The sequence below is a fragment of the Manacus candei genome, unplaced genomic scaffold, assembly GCF_025592945.1.
Source record: "Manacus candei isolate 608988 ecotype Guabito, Panama unplaced genomic scaffold, ASM2559294v1 h1tg000056l, whole genome shotgun sequence".
In the NCBI taxonomy this organism is placed as follows: domain Eukaryota; kingdom Metazoa; phylum Chordata; class Aves; order Passeriformes; family Pipridae; genus Manacus; species Manacus candei.
In genome coordinates this window covers 10513565-10532404 of record NW_026138104.1, presented here as the reverse complement: position 1 = coordinate 10532404, position 18840 = coordinate 10513565, and the positions used below count along the sequence as shown (strand labels likewise).

Here is an 18840-nt window from a genome sequence, read left to right as displayed (position 1 = left end):
CAATTAATAATGGTCTGAGAAAACAGCCACTGCATTCTAGTATCTTAAAATAATTAATGTGTTATCACTTGCATCCTGAAGTTTCAGATAAGATGACCAATTAATGCCTTGAGACTACTGACCAGAGTTTATGTTGCTTGATTCTAGTTCCTCAGTGAAAGGTGCACAGTGAAATAGATTTATCTATAAAAAGGCTAAACTTAATGAAAAACTAGGAAGATAAATTAAAGCTTTTATGACTGCAGTTCATAGTCTTGCTGAATCTGGAATTGTAAAGAACTTTGGTTCAGACATATCAGACCTACATATCCTCAAATCTGTATGCAAATGTAGGCTTTTCTTAAGTTCCCCTTGATATCCTCTTCCTATGCTCATCAAGCTTTTGCTGATTAAACTTTAATTCCATTCAGTTTGTCCCCAGCATCAGAACATTTCAGAGAAGAAAACCGACTTGTGACAGCGCTGCCTTTGCCACACAGATGGTGCATTTGTTTGCAGCAGCAGTAGAAGTGAACACCAAGGGTGACTCTGAGCAGTTCTGAGATGTTTTCAACAGTGGCCCTTTATTCTAAATGACAAATGCGAATTCAGAAAAAAACAGATAAAATCTGCTGAACACATAAACCAGTCAACAGGCAAGTCAGCGGAACACAGATGGAGTGCAGTCATTTTTTACCTTACCTGAATCCATGGCGTTTCAGCTGAAATTTCCTACGTATAATAAATCAGATGGGAAAATGGCCTCCAATAGTAGCTCATCTAATAAAATCCATAAGAGACCCCCTTAATAATCAGCAGATAAAAGTATGAGAAAACAACAGAATGTATTTAGTAAAGTAGAAGCACCGATTGCACTATCCCTTGTCTTGGCACAGCACACTGTAAACAATTCAGCAGCAGTAGCAACAGGTGTATCTTACAATCAGGAACTATGCTCACACAAGAACCATTGTGGGCCTAGAAGAGGAATGCAGGCAAGCGAAAAAGATGCTTTAACAGTTACTTGTGCTTGCAAACATACCTATGAGTATTTCTTCAGGGTCAATTTTAATACATGGATGAGGATCCAGTGCTCGGGTTTAAAGGCACTGAACAACCTTCCACCTGAAATTCCAAGACCTGGCCCAAAGCTGGTGTGTTTCTCTTCCAAGTATCAGCACATGACGCAGAACAGTCCCAATCAAGTCGTTACCAAAGTTAAAAGACAAGTTTCACTGTGGGCTTTTCATTTTTTTTCCAGACTTTTTTCTGACTTTATTCTGAAATAACACCCAGTATTTCTTCATCAGCTTTAACCAAACAAACATATACAACTAAGAGGTCAGATTTTTTTTAATCCGTCTGTGCCAAATTGGGGGCTAAAGTTTTCTTTTAATAAGTATATGACCATATTGGACTTTTCATGTGGATACAGATTTAATTCTGAAAGGACAGCACATTTTGAGTCTTACAACCATTCAACAGAAGACACTTTCCAAAACTGAAGAAGATTGTTAATGCTTTAAAAGATGTAGATTATGAGCTGATCAGTCTGTGCAGGGGATCTGAGTAAGTACTTTCGTCTAGAACATCATACAAAGATACAACAGAAATAAGGGAAGGGGGAAAAAGTTATCCTCTAAGATGTGTGGCATATCTTGGCAGCCAACAGCAACAGATGTTTTGGAGGCTTATTTCTGGTTTTTATTTACAAAAGACTCACAACTTCCATACATTTTTGTAACAAATTGTTTTTTCCTCTATATTGACTGAGTTCTTTTTCCACAGCTTTTGTCACTGAAAATCATCCCCAAACCACCAGAACTGTCACTGGCAGGACTTCTGAGGTGAAAAGGGTGAATGACATATCAACACTGTGACAACACTGTAACTTAAATCTACTTGGCCTAGTCATAAATTATTTGAAGATGGGGTTGCACCACAAGGAAACAAAGTCAGCAGGACAACTTCAGTGTCTGAAGCAAAGAAAAACACTGTTTAAAGCAAGATTAATGAGAAAAGAAATCCTTACTGATGCTCACGGTGCTGCAGACTTTGAGTGAGAGGACAATAGTGGTGAATGGGTTATTGGTAAAAGGCAACTTAGATCAGCTTATTGAGGTGGGCCCAAGCAGAGCAGCAGGGATATCAGTGCTCGGGCAAAAGTTAAGTCCTGAGAGCAGTGCTGAGTCCTACTGAGAGAAGCAGTGAGAAGATATGACCAAAAAGAGGTTACTGCAAACAATACAGAAATTAAAGGGATGGTTTGCTGAACAGGGGTATCTGTAATGGTAATACAGCAAGAAAGCAAATGAGATTTTGAGATATACTTAAAAAATACAGGGAGTTGCTTTACTTTATTATGTGACAAGTAGTGAAACTGCTGTTGGCATATTTTGCCTATTTCTGATATCCATGGACCATGGGGAACAAAGATTGCTGGTAAACTGGAGAAGCACTACAATCACATAACAACCCTAACAAATAATAACATTTTGTGAGTCTTATATACTCAAACAAAACCAGGACTTGGACAGAGAGACAGAAATAAGAGGTTTAAGAAGTTACAAAATCTGTGATTTAAAGTTAAATTTCAAATAATCACTGTAATAATTTAGTGAAGATTTTGTGGCTTTTTTTTACCACTATATGTTTTCAGTCCAGACTGCATGCTTTTAAAAAATATTTGACCTGGGTCAAACAAGAATTAAGCTAGAGAAGTCTGTGTCCTCCTTTATAGTACAGTTAGGCATCAATGATCTATTGTTATATTATAATTTATGAATTTTCCAAATTACAGCAAATCATTCTTTTTGATTCTTCAATAGAAATCATGCAGCTATGTGAACATTAACTATTGAATAAAAATGCAAACTATTTATGCATTTGGTGATCTTTCAACCAAAAAGCGTTCAATGCCATTTTAACGCAAGAAAACAAATTATCATTTACATATGAGTTGCAAAAGCACTTTGATATCCTTCAGCTCTTGCTATCTACCTAATGATTTACTGACTTAACAGGACTGGTAATTCACTTCCTAAAGACATCAAGAAAACATTGTCAAAAGAAGATCAGTGTAATTTTTTTATTACAAGTGTAGAGACAGAGAGTTACTTGGAAAATATGGCAATAGAGTTATATCTTTACAGGTAAGATAAAGATTAATGAAAATGAAAGATAAAGGATGATAAAAGCAATTATACTGCAAGCTAAATGTAAAAAGTGGTTTCACTAATTTCAGTAAGAAGCTGTTATTTGAATGTTATCAGGTTTAGCCACTTTTTTTTGTATTAATCTAAATCCTAAAATATAGCTCATTTGTTTCCTTGTTCCTATACAGATATTCTATTTCCCTGTTTTTGAACAAAGTCTCAAGACAGATATTCACACCAAACATTGGATAAATCTTCTAAAAAAAAAAAAAAGAGTACAGAATGGATGATGGTGCTCTTTGGCATTACTCTGAACTGTAAGAAATTTGGGGAATTTTGACATCAAGTCAAGTGAGGGTTATTCTTAAAGTATGAGAACATATTGTTCGGCTTTTCTTGGAACACTTATTCAGCTTTTAAAAAAAAGTCACAATGTGTATTTCAATCCCAATCTCAATTCTTAACATTCAGCATTTGATATACACTATTTTCAGTTAAAACTGATCAAATATGAGAGAAAATTACCCTCGTTTAAACAGTTACCATACATCAGCTTATCTATAGAACTAGCAAGCCTCAGATCTGAAGGACATTTCATTCAGTTTAGTTTAGGCTGCAACAAAAGAATCCAGTCAAATTCTTTCACATTTGCCACACCACAGTAATTCCACAGGCGTTCACCAAGGCTTAGCTCATCTGAGGTTATTTACTGTGCAGTGTTTAGTCCCAAGTTATAGCATGGCCAGCCAACATACTTAAGATCCTTGTAGTAAATACAAAGTTACCTAAGGTATTTTGTGCGAAAAAATGACAAAGAACTTGAAAATATGTGCCTGCTATTGCTGCAATGCCACTACAAAACGTGAAAAATGAAGAAAAAAGTCTTTAAAAACCTACAGCAACATATTAATGCCCTGAGAGGGCTATGAGCTATGAGACCATACTCTTCCAAAGCATGGTTTGCTCTCCTGGATGTAGCTGTGCCCTAAAGTGGAGCCCTTTCTGCCTCCTCCTCCAAATATCGGAGGGCTCTCTGATACGCTGGCACACCTGAGCTAGCGTAAGACACACAGTAAGCCATGGAATACTGCAGGTAGATGAAGGTTTCTCCAAAACCAGGTGATAGGAGGAGGAACTTTCCCAGTGTGTGTGGTTATTCTGACCCCAATTTTCCTGTGTGCTTATCCACTCATACTAACAACTTTGAGGCGACGCTTTAGTAATAAGGTGTTCATATAATAAACACTACCACCAGGAGTAGTCCTTATGAATTCACTAAATGTAAGTTAGGACGGAGGTGCAGATACTCTACACGTACCCCCCCAAAGTCATGGTTAAGAACAACACTTTTAAAAAGCATGCTACATCTCTTTAGGCCCACATAACGTGAACTACTGTCCACTTTTTTTTCCTAGGGCTTGTTAACTGCTAGCGGGCCTGCTTATGATCTTTCTACCATGCCTTTTGGATCCTTTCATTGCCTCTCTTGTATCAAACATGAGCTTTGCATCTGTATTTTCAATGCTCTCAATAGCCTACTTCCTCCTTATCTATTTTCTGTCACTACGAAAAAAAAAAAATTAATGACAATTTGATTAGGCTTCTGTAGTTCACCTGCTGCTTTTTCAAATATCTTTGTGCTTTCTTCCATGCTGTCCTTCTTGCTGGAGTTTTCTTTCAACAGCCACAAAAACGATTAATTTTTTTCATCAAATCCAACCTTATGTCTTCTTTGCCATGAAGTACACACAGAAACAAGAGTTCTGCTGATGGTGTGTCACAAACTGTGCCTTACTGGCTGATCAATACAGTCTCATTGTTTCCCTCATCTGTCTGTAGCCATCTGCTGTCTTTTGTCTTACACTTTTGAGCTCTTCAGGGCAGGAATTATCTTTTTGCCCTATATTTCTATACAATATATCACCATAATCATAGTCCAGGATTAAGGCTGCTAGATAACATGATAATACAAATAAATTATAACAATGGCAAAATTTGTCATTCAAAGTTCTTCACAGATTTTTTTTTTTAATCTAAGTCTTAGAAATATGAGGTGGTTCAGCAAAAACATCACCAATTTCACTGTTTTTTCAGCGGCTCTGAAAAAGGTTTAGAACAGCAGTAGATGGGAATATTAATTCTTTTAATGTGGGGCTGGATCAGGCTCAGCAGGTCTGACAGCCTGTCTCCTTTGTAACTCCTCCTAAAGGCAGGAAAAGGACTCTCACGGGAAATGAATCAGGCCCTTCGGAGCCCATGAGGCAGCAGCCAAGAGGAGCTGTGCTGTTGCCTGGCAAGACTGGTGGATCAGATAGAGGACCACATATCAACATTTTTGTCATAATCTCTAACATAAATACGCTATATTTTCCTGTTTATTTTCATTTTAAGGTAAACATCAAAAAAGTTAAAGGTATGAAACAGGGTCATAATAAGAGAAAACCCAAGATAATTTCCACAGAAATCATGGTTAAGGTAGACTATAGTGAACCACAGATGCAAAATTATAAATATTACAAAATGTGTATTTATTTGCAAGAGGCCTAAATTTCAGTTACCGATGAGAATCCTCACTCCAGGGGCCTCTCTGTGCCTACATGCTCACTTATGAGACTGTGACATGTTGGGGGGGTAATTTTATCTTGCGCTGAACAGCGAAGGTGTTAGAATTTACCCGTGTTTTCAGAGCCCAGCTACAGCAGTGACTACCTGACTCAGCTCGCAAACTAGAGCCACAGCATCAAATTTCCCAACCCACTTAATTTGAAAGCCTGCCAAGATAGGTGAAAGACCTTATAAATATGTAAAGCAGGAAGTTCAAATTACACAGTGATGTAAATTCCCAGTGATTGATGCCCTTTTAAAAACAATAAAAATCCTCGAGAAAGTACAATGTTGGTAAATGTGCTTCCCTCCCGCTGCTGTCTGACGGTACCGTGAGGAGTTTGGCTGATGTATTGTACTTTTCGTGCGGATTTTATTTTGGATTTCTACCACTTCCTGGAGGCCAGGGGGAGGCACAGTGGGAGGAACCAAAAAACTCGGTGCCACAGCCATTTTGTTTGTGGGCAGCATGGTAGAATTCTGTCAGTCAGTATAAGGAGGGGTTTTTAAAACAGTATTTATGGAAAAACTATTCCTGCCGTAACGGATGTATCTGTTGAATTTAGTGTTAATTTAGTTCTTTCACAAGGTAGGTATTTATAATTGTACGTAAATTGAGTATTTGTTGGGATTCCAGCCTCCCCACTTTCCAGGAATCATGGATTTTGTTCCAGGCATGACTGGCTCTTTCGGATGCTGCGAGGCTGCCGGAGTGCGGCGGGCGGGGGTGCGGGGGTGCCGCGGGGGGGCCGAGGGATGCGCCGGGCGGCACAAACTTGCTGCGGGGTTCGGAGTGGGGGCGGGGGCGGGGGGAGGGACGGAGGGAAAACGACGAAGTCTCGGAATTATTTTCTCCAGCTGTCTTTCTTTATTAATTCTCAAGAGGCGGCTGCTCTCTCTCTCTCTCTTCGAGGGGGAGGATGAGGCGGGGGGTTGCGCGGGGAGAGCCGTAGTTTTGCAGTGTCACCGAAAACCAGCGCTAGACTTTGGTCCTGTGTGTTCCAGAGGCGGGTGTAAAATGGCACACTGCATTTTTCCAGGCGGCGGCGGAGGGGGGGGAGCGGGCGGGGGCGCCGCTGCCCGCGGAGCCCATCGAGGCGCCGCCGGCCCCGGCAAAGTTGTGACCCCGGAGGCACCGGGTCCCCCGCCCCGGCTGCGGCCGCCGCCGGCATCGCCCGCCGACCCTCGGGAAGCCGCCTCCTTCCTCACCCGGCGATCCTGGCGGGGTGACGGGGAGGGGAAGAAAAAAAAAAGAAGAGAGAAGAAAAAAAAAAAAAAAGAAAGAAAAGTCTCACTTTCTGCATTTGCGAAATATTTTAAGGATGTTCGGGGAGCCCTTTGCAGCATGGAGATGGCTGGTTGTAGGAGAGCGACTATGCAGTCCATATTGTTACAGCCCTTTTGCAAGGGCTGCCTTCTCCCAAGGTAAGTTTGTGGTTTTAACCAAAAATATTCGTTTCTGCGGGTTTTTGGCTTGTGTTGGTGCGGGGGGGGGGTGGGTTCGTTGTGTTGATGAACAAAACGTAGCCTTGTATTTTTCATAGCTTTGATCTCGTGTATCCCACCCAACGGTGTCTCCTTAATAGCGACAATTACTGAAGTCAGTTTTTTTTCCTCTTTAAAATTTTATACACGCGAAGCTTAACAACAATTTAACTTCAGTTTAAGAGTATAAGAACTTAAATATTTTCCAGATGGACTTGGTTTGGTTTTGGGTTTTTTGGGGGTTCCAGGTTTTTGTTGGGGGGGGGGGGCGGGGAATTCTTTACCGAGTAATAAACGGATCCAGGACCAAATATGTGACTGTCTTTATAAATATAATGCAGCTCTCGTGTGTAAGGAAGAACATTATGTTGCTACAGTATGGTCTGGTGGTGGCTAAAAGAGTTTACAATGCCATTTGTGATGGCTCTTGATGGATTACTTTGGTCTAAAGTACGAGGGAAAACTGCCCTTGGTATGGTGAAGGTGGAGATGGACATAACAGGGTTTATATTAAGTTGTGTCTCTTACTAAACAGTGACCTTTTTATTTACAAATTAGCGCTCTTCTGGTAATTAGCTTAAAGCATTAGTTATATAAAGGTTCTTATTTCCCCACACTTCATTTAGATGTCTTGGTGTGGGGTTGTTTGCTCTTTTTCGGCGGTGTGTGTGAGTGGTTTGTTTGTTTGTTCTTTTTCCTCCAAGAAGGTACATTTGGGAGACATTTTGTAATTTTTGGCATTTTTCTAGGCTCTTTCCTTTTTTTTCCTTTTCTTTTTTTTTTTGTCACCCGGTGGGAGATCTTTTTTGTTTTGCATTGCTCTGTGCTGGTGGCGCTGTGGGGCTCCGAAACAATTCGTGTCCCTGGCTCTAAAGGGGGAGGGGGCTGGAGGGGGGGGGGGAGAAAGGTGGGGCACGTTTTAATCTATTGTATCTTTTTGTTTTCTCTGTATCAAAAGTAACCTCCGATTAGTTAGGAAGACGATGAAATTGTATCTCTGGAAAATTGTAGTGTCGCATGAACTATGGCCCGGCACAGGCATGACCTCACCCTTTCGCTGGTTTGTGTAATGAAGCTGATGCTTAATTTTTTTTTTTCCATCCTGTACGTAGAGTCGTTTTCCTCAGTGATGAGATTTTCGGCCCCACCCCCAAAATGATTTTACAGTGGCTGCAGATGAAAGGGTTTTAAGTGATTTTTTTTGCAGCCAATATGGAAGGCTTTGGCACACACTTATTGTGCAACTAGTCCATTGTTTGCTCGTTGTGAAGTTAAAGGTTCCGTTCACCGGTGGTTAATCAAGCCCAGAGGTGTCCCTTGCTCCTGTGCTTGCATATGCAAATCTGCTCTTGAGGTCTGTAGGAGTTTGGATTGTGTTTGAAGGTGGGATTGTAAAGAAGGGAAAACCTGAGGTAGTCCTTCGGATTGAAAGAGGATTCACCTGAGGTGGGTGGGTTTTTTCTTTCCTGTTGCTAAGTGGAGCATGCGTTTTACATGTATTTATAAATAGATATATGTTAATGTGTGTTGTTTTCTTTCATCAGAACCTACAGATCACCTCGGTTCTAAGTGCAAAAGGATTAGGAAGCTTTCTGCTAACATCCATATTAGGTGTAAGAAAACAGAAGTGATTAATGTTCTAAGATGGGTGGGAAGACATAGTCAAGCCTATGATCAGAGCATATATTGGAAACTCAACAGGTTCAGGAATAAATTTAACATTAAATTTAACACATTTTTAAGTAATCAATGTGCCTGTTATTTTTGAGTGATAAAAGCTGACAATTTTAGGGGCTTTTGCATCTATTTTACATTTCAGTATCTTCATTATTTTAAAAGAATAAATTTGACAAATAACAGACAGTTTGAAACAGTCTCTAAACTTCTCATGAATGTTTAAATCTTCAAAAATGCATTTAGATTTTTAAAGAAAGTTTGCTCATAAAAATAATTAGTTTTATGGAAACTGACACACATCTTATGCAGATCTCTGCAATGGTTTCTTATTTGTTATCTTTCTTTAAAGGAAGGTAAATTTTACTTTTGTCTTAGGTAAAATACATCTTGCAACCTTCTTCCAGTAACTAACATCTATATCAGTCAGCTTTTATCATCTGCTCTATCAGACAATATCTGCATTTATGGTTTCTTGGCTGGAGCAGAGAGTCCTGGTGGCCTGTGACAGTGCAACGTGACCATCACATCTTCGGTGTCCTCGCACAAATCTTAGGTCTTGAGGACAAGTATCAAGATATGAACTCTTCAAAAGTGTGGATTTTGGCCATCTTCCATCTGAGACCTGATCACTAGTTCAAAGGTTGGCATTTTGGGCATGGTTTATTCCAATGGAAGTAGTGCTAGTTGTTGTTGAACCTATTAGGATAATTACCAATCTTAGAGAATCACTGGTTTATTTAATTCTGATACAACTTTTCTTTTTTCACATCATGTAGACCAATGTTCAGTTTGCTCATCCATGGACAACAGTACTGAGCAAATGATAAACTGAGGTACTTACTGAAGGTAATTTCATGCTTCTGCTCCTCTTGTCATCCTGGACCATGAAAGTGATGATTTCTTGTGACTGCAGCCTGTGCATGTAGGCCATGAATGAATTGCTGCTCAGAGTCAGTTCTAGCTCAGTGATGTCAGCAAGAACATGAATGCTGACTAGCAACTTGCTTCACACTTGCTCTTCTTTCTCCCCTTTAGTTGGGGCTACTCTTAACTTTGGTTATGGTTTTGCAACTTTGAAGCTGCATCTGATCAAAGTGTCTGTTCTCACTCCTATCAAGAAGTCACAAGGTGAGAAGAGTGAAGTGCTGATCTTTTGCAATTCAGCAGCTTCCTCACTTCTCTCCTCCTTCCTTTTTGAGCCATTGTTGAATAAGAAATAGTTCCCAGCAGATATGTTGCCAATAAGATTAAATCGATTAAGATTTTGTATCTTCTCAAAGCTAAATAGCAACTTATTTACCTCCTGCATCTTCTGCAGAAATGCCTGGAAGAGTCATTACTGAGGGGTGGCTCTGTATTTATTGTGTGATTTCCCCACCCTGCTCCTTCTGAAATGTGGAATGCCAGGACCTAAAGCAGAAGAACTTTTACTTTTTTTTTTTTCTGTGAGTTTTTTAATTTTCTCCCTTATATATCCCTCCCTTTCAAAGATGGCAAAAGTAAAGTATTTTTCTCCTAATACCATTTTCCTTTTATCCAGAAACTTATATAGATTCCAGACACCTTTCAAAGATATTTGGCTCTCTTGGCTTAAAACTATTTGAAATACAGCATCCTACTGTAAACCAATCTTTTCCAAGAGCTTAACTCAACCTGACCAACCAAAATGTTCTTTGTGCCTTCATGACATTCCTCTTACCAACATTACTAGTGTTATATACTCAGCTAACAGTCACAGTAGAAACAGTCACAGTCTAAAACAGTGACCCTTGAAAGGGTCCTTTTATCAGCAGAGCAGATGTGTAGATCTGAGGCAGATATAACCAGCTTCCAAAGTTAAACGATAATAATGTGAAGGCAGCTCCCCAGAAGCGTGCTGTGGTGTAGAAGAGCACTGTTTGGGACTCAGTTCACTCATAGATCGTTGTGTTCTCTAGTTTCCTATGCTGATAACACACCCTGGTGCCTGGGACTCCTGTCTGTTCCCTTTTGAGGGTTCTAAAGTATTCATTGTCTTTGATTCAACAGGGTTTCAGGGGAGGGGGAGGTTATCTTTACATTTGACACCTTATGACATAGTCTTGTTTGTCACCTTTCTTACTTCCTGACTTTGCTAGCTGTAGTTCTCCACATCAAACTTGTCAGTGTCAATTTATAGCAATGAATAATTATTTTAAAACTTACGTCAACTATCACCTGTTTCACACCTGTGAACAAAGGACAATATATTACGTGCCTGCTTCATACTCTCATCTTCTAGGAAGTTAGGTCCCTCCACACCTCTTCCAGAGTGATATTTGTATGACTTGCCAGTGTTATGAAATAATGTGCTCTACCTCCTATATGCCAGAGGAACTGCTATGACTAGCACATCCATCCACCTTTTAGCATTCTTCATATTTTTCCTCTCTTATCAAATAGCTCAAGAAGTTAATTCATGTTGTAGTGAAGAGACAATCCTAGATTTTAAATGCTTTAGTAAATATACAGGGTGGGGAATGTCAGTGCTTTGAAATAGAATTTCTGTCTTGCTGTTGTGAGCAACAAAATATGTCTTGGGACACATGTGACCACGTACCAATGGCTTCAGGTCCCATGGGCTCTTTAAACTCTTTGCTAAGTCACATTTCCAGTATATCATGTTACCACTGGACTGTCCAGGAGCAAGATAATACCAGTACTACAAATTTCCTTAATAGGAAAGTTTGTTCATCAATTCTCTACTGATAATAGCCAGAGTCTAAAATTGGTGGTGAGAAGAGTGCTTAGAAAGTGAGTATGTTTGTTAAAAATTATTCTTTCTGCTTATCTCCCAGTATAAACAACAGAGAGATGGAAACTGCCAAATAACAAGTGAGTCCCAGTCTAAACTGGTTGTGTGGGGAGTTGGGATGCTGTTATGAAGCTCCTGGATGGTACATGCTCAGAGCCATACAATACTGTACAACAGAAAACAACAGTTACAGATGCAATGTGTATTGTTTTGAGCACCATTAAAAACAGCAAGAGCTCTAAACGTAGTCCATGGGAATTCAGACTTGGAGCAGATGATTGAAAATGGTGGGACACTGACTTAACACCCTCTGTTGTTGAAGACAACCTGGATCACTTTTGCTGGGGAAAGGAAAAAGGAGGAGTTAGTTTTTACAATGCTTTGAGCACTGGGATTCCCAGAGGAAGAGGGAAAGGAGAGAGCTGGATCTCATCCCTGCTTCCAAGATTGCCTCATGGATTTTACTCAATAATGTTTAAATGTAAAATGTGAGAAGCCTGAGGAACAGTGAGCAGACTTGCTCCTCCTAGAACAGTCTTTTTTTTTGTCAGGTTCCATTTTGGATTAATCTGGGACCTGTGCTTACAAGTGCATGGTTAGATGTGTATGCAATGGGCCTGTGTTCAGGTGGTGTTAACTCCCACTTCACTGCATTAACAGTCAGCTGTGCTGCTGAGTGGATTGGAATCCCTGTATCATAAACACTTCATGTAGAACCTCTTTCACCTGCCTTTAGATGAGTATTGTTAAAACTGTAATTGTAGCCATTGAAAAGAACCAGGTCAAGTAAATCACAGCTTTAAAAAAAAACAACAAAAGGACACCAACCAATCAAACAACAAAAGAACCAAAAACCTAAATTTTGGATTTCTGCAGTTATATAAATCTTATTTTAAAATTCACTGAGTATCCTGATCAGGTGTCCATCTTCCTCTTATGACTAGTTCAGATGTGAATGTCCTCATCTAATCAGATAAATCACATGCCCCTGAGTTTCCTAATACTGACCTGTGCATCATTTAGGTGATGAAAAGTTAGCTCTTAAACCTCACTTTCCTTCAGAGCTTTAAGAAACTTGCTAAATGGAAGCAAGACCTCCCTGGCTTCACAAGGGTGTGCATCTTGGATATTCACTAACATAAGTAAGAGTGAGCTTTCCATGTTTGTTCAAACAGGCTAAAAAATCAGGTGGCTCAGATCTGGGTCTTTCGGCATTACAGGCATCCCTTAGGTCCTGTATCTGTTTACTAAAGAATCTTGGTGCTGCCATAACCTGATGACTAAAAGGATAACTTCTTGAAAGGGTCCTTTTATCTGACAGATTTTCATCTGTGATGCCAGGCATAGACAGGGCATGTTACCTGGATATATTTGTTCAGAGTTTTTTCCTCAGGAAAGTTTAACATTTAATTAAAAGTGCTCTGCATTCCAACATTTTAGTTATTTCTGATGGTCTCAAAGATATCCATACAAGACAGAATATCTTGACGTCTTTAGACAATGCAACTATATATTCACAATTCAGTAAAAGTGCCACAATCAGCATTTTTAAAGAAGAAGACATGCTGGATAACAGCTGGAAAAAATACATCTAATGACTCCGCATATACGCATTCTGTTTAGCCCATATCCATTTATAATCACATAATGAATGAAGATTCTGTAAGAAAGTATTCTGGTTTCTTTTGTAATCTCTGGATGTATTTCCAAACTAAAAATTGGATATTGCAGGAATCTGTGGGATGAAAGCTCTAGTCAAGCAGACTTCCAGATGAGCTACTTTAATGTGAGAAACTGTTTTCCTTCCCATCTTACATGCTCTCCTTTTTTTTTTTTTTTTTTTTTTTAATTAGGTCATATCCTTTTGTGTTCTTGAGTTGCTTATAAATCAGGTGAAGTTCAGTGGACCTGGCACTTGTGACCAGTACCAGGCTTGTGCACAGAGCCTGTGCCAATGACAGGGCTCTGTCACCTTCTCTTGCTCAGACAGGCAGAATGTGGAAGGGCTGTAAAACTGACACACTGCCCAATAAGAGAGTGAGAGTGGAGTGTCTTTATCAGGCAGGGGCGAGGGGCTGGAAGTCTTACCTGCTTCTACTCTTAAGTGATTTCCATTTGGCTGTGTTTCTCAGGTTGCCCTTACGGAATATTTGGGGATTTCACTGGGTGGGGTGAGAAGAAAATGCCAGTTATATCACAGCAGCCTTGGTTTCCCACCTGCATTATGACAGAGGAAATAACCTAATGTGATGTCTCTGTTTTTCTTCTCAGGGTGACTTCAAGTTTTTGTCTAAACAAAAACACTTTTCCTCTCAACATCTGCCCAACTCCCACAAGTTTTTTGCATTCTCTAAATGTTCAAAAACCTCAGAAAATATATTTTCTTCAGATTAACCCTATCAGAGTTTTACATTTTTTATGCCTCCGATGCTATCATTTAAATATATATATACATCAGAAGAGTCTTATCAGATTTGTGTTCAGATCTAGCCTCCTCTGCTGGATATTTATAGTCAAGCTCAATTCATTAGGGTTTTTTTTCACTAATACAGCATTATTAATTTATGCTTTCTGAAGTGCATATATAAATGTTTGGTTATAAATATTATCATGATTAGTTTGTATCCTAGAAGTCAAACAATATCTCTAGAACATTCACTTATGCTTAATTTAGAAGTATAAATCAAACTACACTGTGTAAAAAAACCCAAACCAAACACTTCTAAAATTGAAAGAATATTTGTGTTCTTGCAAACTTTTGAAATCCAAAAGCTGAGTTATTTGTATGTTTTTTCATTTCTTTGGAGAAATGTATTTACCTTAAGTAAAGATGGTATAGCCTGTATTAGGTATTTAATGACACAACTGTATTAATTTGATCTGAAATTCAGAGTTCACTCACGCTAGGTATGTAGGTAGGTCTCACTAACATTAAGAAAAAAAAAATCTAAGCATATGCCTTGGGAAATGCCTCTTTATTCCAAGATGCAAGTATACTTTCCTGCAGCAAGAGACTTCTGAAGCCTGGCTGACTCCTGTTTAGGTATAAGTCAGTGTTTTCCACAGTTGTCTGAGGCAAGCAGATACACTACTTTCATTCTGATTCAGGAACTGCAATTTAAAACGATTGGCTTTATATAGTAACGTTATTTAACAGTTATTTAACATCAGCAACGTAGTTCTGAAGTTCTGAAAATACTTGATCATACTAACCAGAAGCTCTGGAGCACTTGAAATGATTTTTCATAGATTGACTTGCAAGACAGGATTTCTATCTTGGGAGTGTAAGGTAAAAAATTAGGACATTAGAGCATATGTCTTTCCCTTAATTGAATTTGCTGTGTATTTGCATTTACATAGGGCAGTGCAACTAACAGCGTAGAAGTAAACTTTCTAAAGTCATGCAAAGGCATGTAGCTTGTCCCCAGTTTACCCCTTTATCCAGGGTTGGGGTGTGAGCACTGTGGCAGCTTAAGGTTTATTTAGTGGTGTGGTGTGTGTTTGCGGTGGGGTTTTTTTGTTTTTAACTTAGCGGTCAATTGAAAGACTCAGGACAATCTTCAACTTGTGTACAACTATGATTTCTGTACTTCTGTTTTCCTTTTTTAGCCTTTCACCTTATCCTATGCAGAATATCAAAGTAATCTATCCTTAGCTCTTGAATTAGAGTTGTGTTCACAAGAGAAAGTGGGGCTTTTTTTTTTATTTTTTGGTTGTGGTTTTGCTTGCTTTTTTGTTTTGTTTGTTTGCTTAGTTGTGAGGTTTTTTGCAAGAAAAGCATAAGGTTTTTTGCCCTTCTGCTGGCTTTTCTACTGGAAATAATACAGAATCATATGATTAAATTCACTTGACTCAGAAATCATTCATGTGTTATAATCTGATATTTGCAGAAGTCCATACCTAAGTAAGAGGTGCCTAGCCAGTCTGTCCAGCTCAAATTGTGTTTACCTAATAAATTGTGATTTTAATATTATTATTGTTTTGTATGTCAGAACACAAAATGTTTTGGATTAAGATTTAAAAAAAAAACAAACCAGAGCATAAAGTCAGACATTTTTGGATTTTTTTTTGGTTCCCTTTGTCTTACTACTTAATCCTAAAAGATTATTTTGTGAAATGAGTTGCTGGTGAAAATGACTAAATTAAGAATTCAAGGTGTGTCTAGCACAGTATTTTAGAGGGATTACACATTTTAACATAAAACCGTAAAGGACAAACTCATAAATCACTTTTAACTCTTGCAATTCTTAGGATAACTTTTCTGAATCCATTAAAATTTAAACAGGGAAAAATAAATTCCAATACAGAAGAGTCTCTGCATAATTTGTGTCATCACCACTGCTGTATCTAAGAGAATAACTGCTTCCACTATAATGTGTTTTCCCTAGACACATAAGAACTTGAATCTCTGGAACAAGCCATATAAAGGAAGCTCATTCCTTTCTGACAGTACAAAGCAACCTCCCTCAAACCCTCTGTGCTTTCAGATACATTTTAGGCAAGAGAATGGTAAAATGGGCTCTGTCTGTCCAGGTAATGTTGGGACAAATGTTGAGCTCTGTAAAATAATAATCCTAAGTCATTCATTCCTCTTGCACTTTCTGGTCCTCCTATATAGGCAAGTGCCTCCACTATCTCTAAGAGCTTAGCTATAGTTGGAAAAGTAGGAATCTGGCTATAGCTTTTGCTCTCTTTACTTTGTGTCTTCTCTGTAAGAGAATTGCTGGCTAGTGATTTTCCTTCTCTTTTAGATATGGCTCAGTGGCATATCCAAAAAGTTGAGGTTCAGCTTAGTTTCCCTGAGGATGCTGGACTTGACTTTTGAGTATGTATAACTGAAAAGACATCCCCAGAGAAGATTACACCATTAAATTGGCACCTAGATCCTTTCACTTGTGGAAAAAAATTTGCCTGTTATATATATACTTGAAATTATAACACCCCACCCATACACAGTGATATGTAATCAGTCTGAAAGCAAATAAGAACTCCTTCATTTATAGCCTAGTTCAGGCACTAGTCTTGTAGGCAAAAGTTTTAAAATATAGCCTATGACAGTGTTACTATTTTGGGTGTGTATTAAATTGCATATATAGTTGTATCATTTTCAAATCCTTTTTGCACAGCTTTTATTGTTCAGACTGTTGTATTCTGCAGCTTTCACAAACTAGATCACATGAAGAAAGAGGGCAGTGGCCGTAAACTGCAGATAGTGGGGACATATAAATTCCAACACGGATCTTTCTGGGTGGCTTTTCTTCTGCTATGTGCAGTTAGGCTTTTGTCAGAGTTGTTAGTGTATCTGATGGCATTCCCACCTGGTACTCAGGGCAGCTCCATAAGCAGTGGTGCCGATACCAGTGAGGGGGCAGTGCAGCTACAGAGGAGAAAGAGTGAGTGGCAGAGCAGGGAGAGGGACCAGTGTCTTAAACCAACATTGTTACCAAAGGCAGCACAGCACAAAGTGAGCCTGAGAAATGACAGAACTACTGTTCATTTCAGCCTGTCTTGGTTTTGTTGACATTACCTGCTGCAGAATACTGTTGCCTTGTGATTTCCTGTGTGTAGTTTTAAAATGTGAAACCCATTGATCACATGGCAATTCCTTATCCAGTTTTAGGTACAGTCACTTGTGACAAAGCATTAAAACTTTGGACTGTGTTGCAAGAAGGCCAACTTCAGGGCCTCTGTTCTGAATGCTGAGGATACAACTGGTTCTGTAATGCTGCATTACTGGTCATTTCTAGTAAGATACTGCTCATGAGAATAGCAGTTGTTGGGCTTGTAGTGGAAAAGTTACATGCTCATTTTTAGCACGAGCTTCTTGTCTTACCAGGCTGTTGTATCTCCAAATTTAAATATTTTTTTTTTGGCAGTTTTGGAATCTAAAGGATTATGCTTACTTACATTCTGTTGAATAGTAACAGGAACACGATATTAAATGCAGTAGTATCTCATCTCTTGGTATTCTGCAGCGTAAACTGAAAGTGCCTACAAAAAATAAAAGGTAACTGAAAGATTTGACCATGCAGTACATGTACCAGAAACAAAAATTTAATTTGTTTAACATATATATATATATAATCTCCCCTCATTAAGTCAAGAATTGAGGAAGAGATTTACTTGGTCACTACTTCAAATTATGATTCAGAGAACTCCAAATAAGCTTTGTACCTACTGCATCTCAACCATGAACACCTGAAAGAACTAAATGAATATATTGTACCATTCTTTTGAGATACCAAAGCTATGAAACACTAAATTATGTTTCAGAAAAGTCGCAGAGGTTATCACAAAGTCATTCTACACCAGTTTTGTAGTGTGGTGTCTGAACTGTTTATGTGTGACAGTTCCATTATCTCTTTTAACACAGACAGTTGACACAAGTAAATAAGGTGAAATTCACTGTGTGTTACATTATGGTTGAAATCTTCCAGCTATTAAGATAATTTCTGTATGCATCTACTTACTATTGTAATGTGACATTTTATAAAATAATGAAGAACCTCTAGTGTCATATTTGCCTACATTTATCTCATTTAAATTCAAACTCCAGGTATGAGATGATTTAAAAGAATATAGCTATCTAGTGTTGTAAAACATATACAAGAAAGGTAGCTGAGAAGTAAATTTGAACAGTAGCATCACCACCAAATGTAGAACAGGAATATACATGAAAAATGCATTAAAGCTTATCCAGATATGGTAATTTCAGAATGTGCCTTTTTAAATACTTGAGTATTGAATGTGTGTGCGTGGAGATATCAGTGACATTTTTTTTATCAGTTCAGAATAGTTAGCATTTATGGAGATAAAAAAAACCAGATCAACAAAATTTATGTATAGATAAATGATGAGTTAGTAGAAGGGTATGAAGTAGTCAGAATGACAAAAATTAAAAATTGCAAGTATTTATGAATATGAAAGTCAGTGTATAGTTTAGCATAATACAAAATACAAATAAATCCTAATACAAAAAAGGAGAATAAAAATGTTTTAAAAAAAATTTTTTAGATGTTGAACGACTGTCTCCTAGAATTTTATATCCTTAAAATATGAAATTGCTTGATTCCAGAAAGCACCAAAAATGATACGGGATTTAACCTGCATGGACTTTATGTGCAGCTCTTTTGTGATGATGATTGGTGTTAAAATGTGAGACAATAT

General features: G+C 38.5%; 1 protein-coding gene across 1 annotated transcript in view; it reads left to right on the top strand.

The window, feature by feature from the left end:
- The first annotated feature begins 6067 nt into the window (after positions 1-6067).
- EPC1 (enhancer of polycomb homolog 1) overlaps positions 6068-18840 on the top strand; it is a 64995-nt gene continuing 52222 nt past the window's right edge. The window contains exons 1-2 of the mRNA XM_051802340.1: positions 6068-6327; positions 7060-7163. The gene's annotated coding sequence lies outside the window, so the exon portion shown is untranslated. The remainder of the gene's footprint in view (positions 6328-7059; positions 7164-18840) is intronic.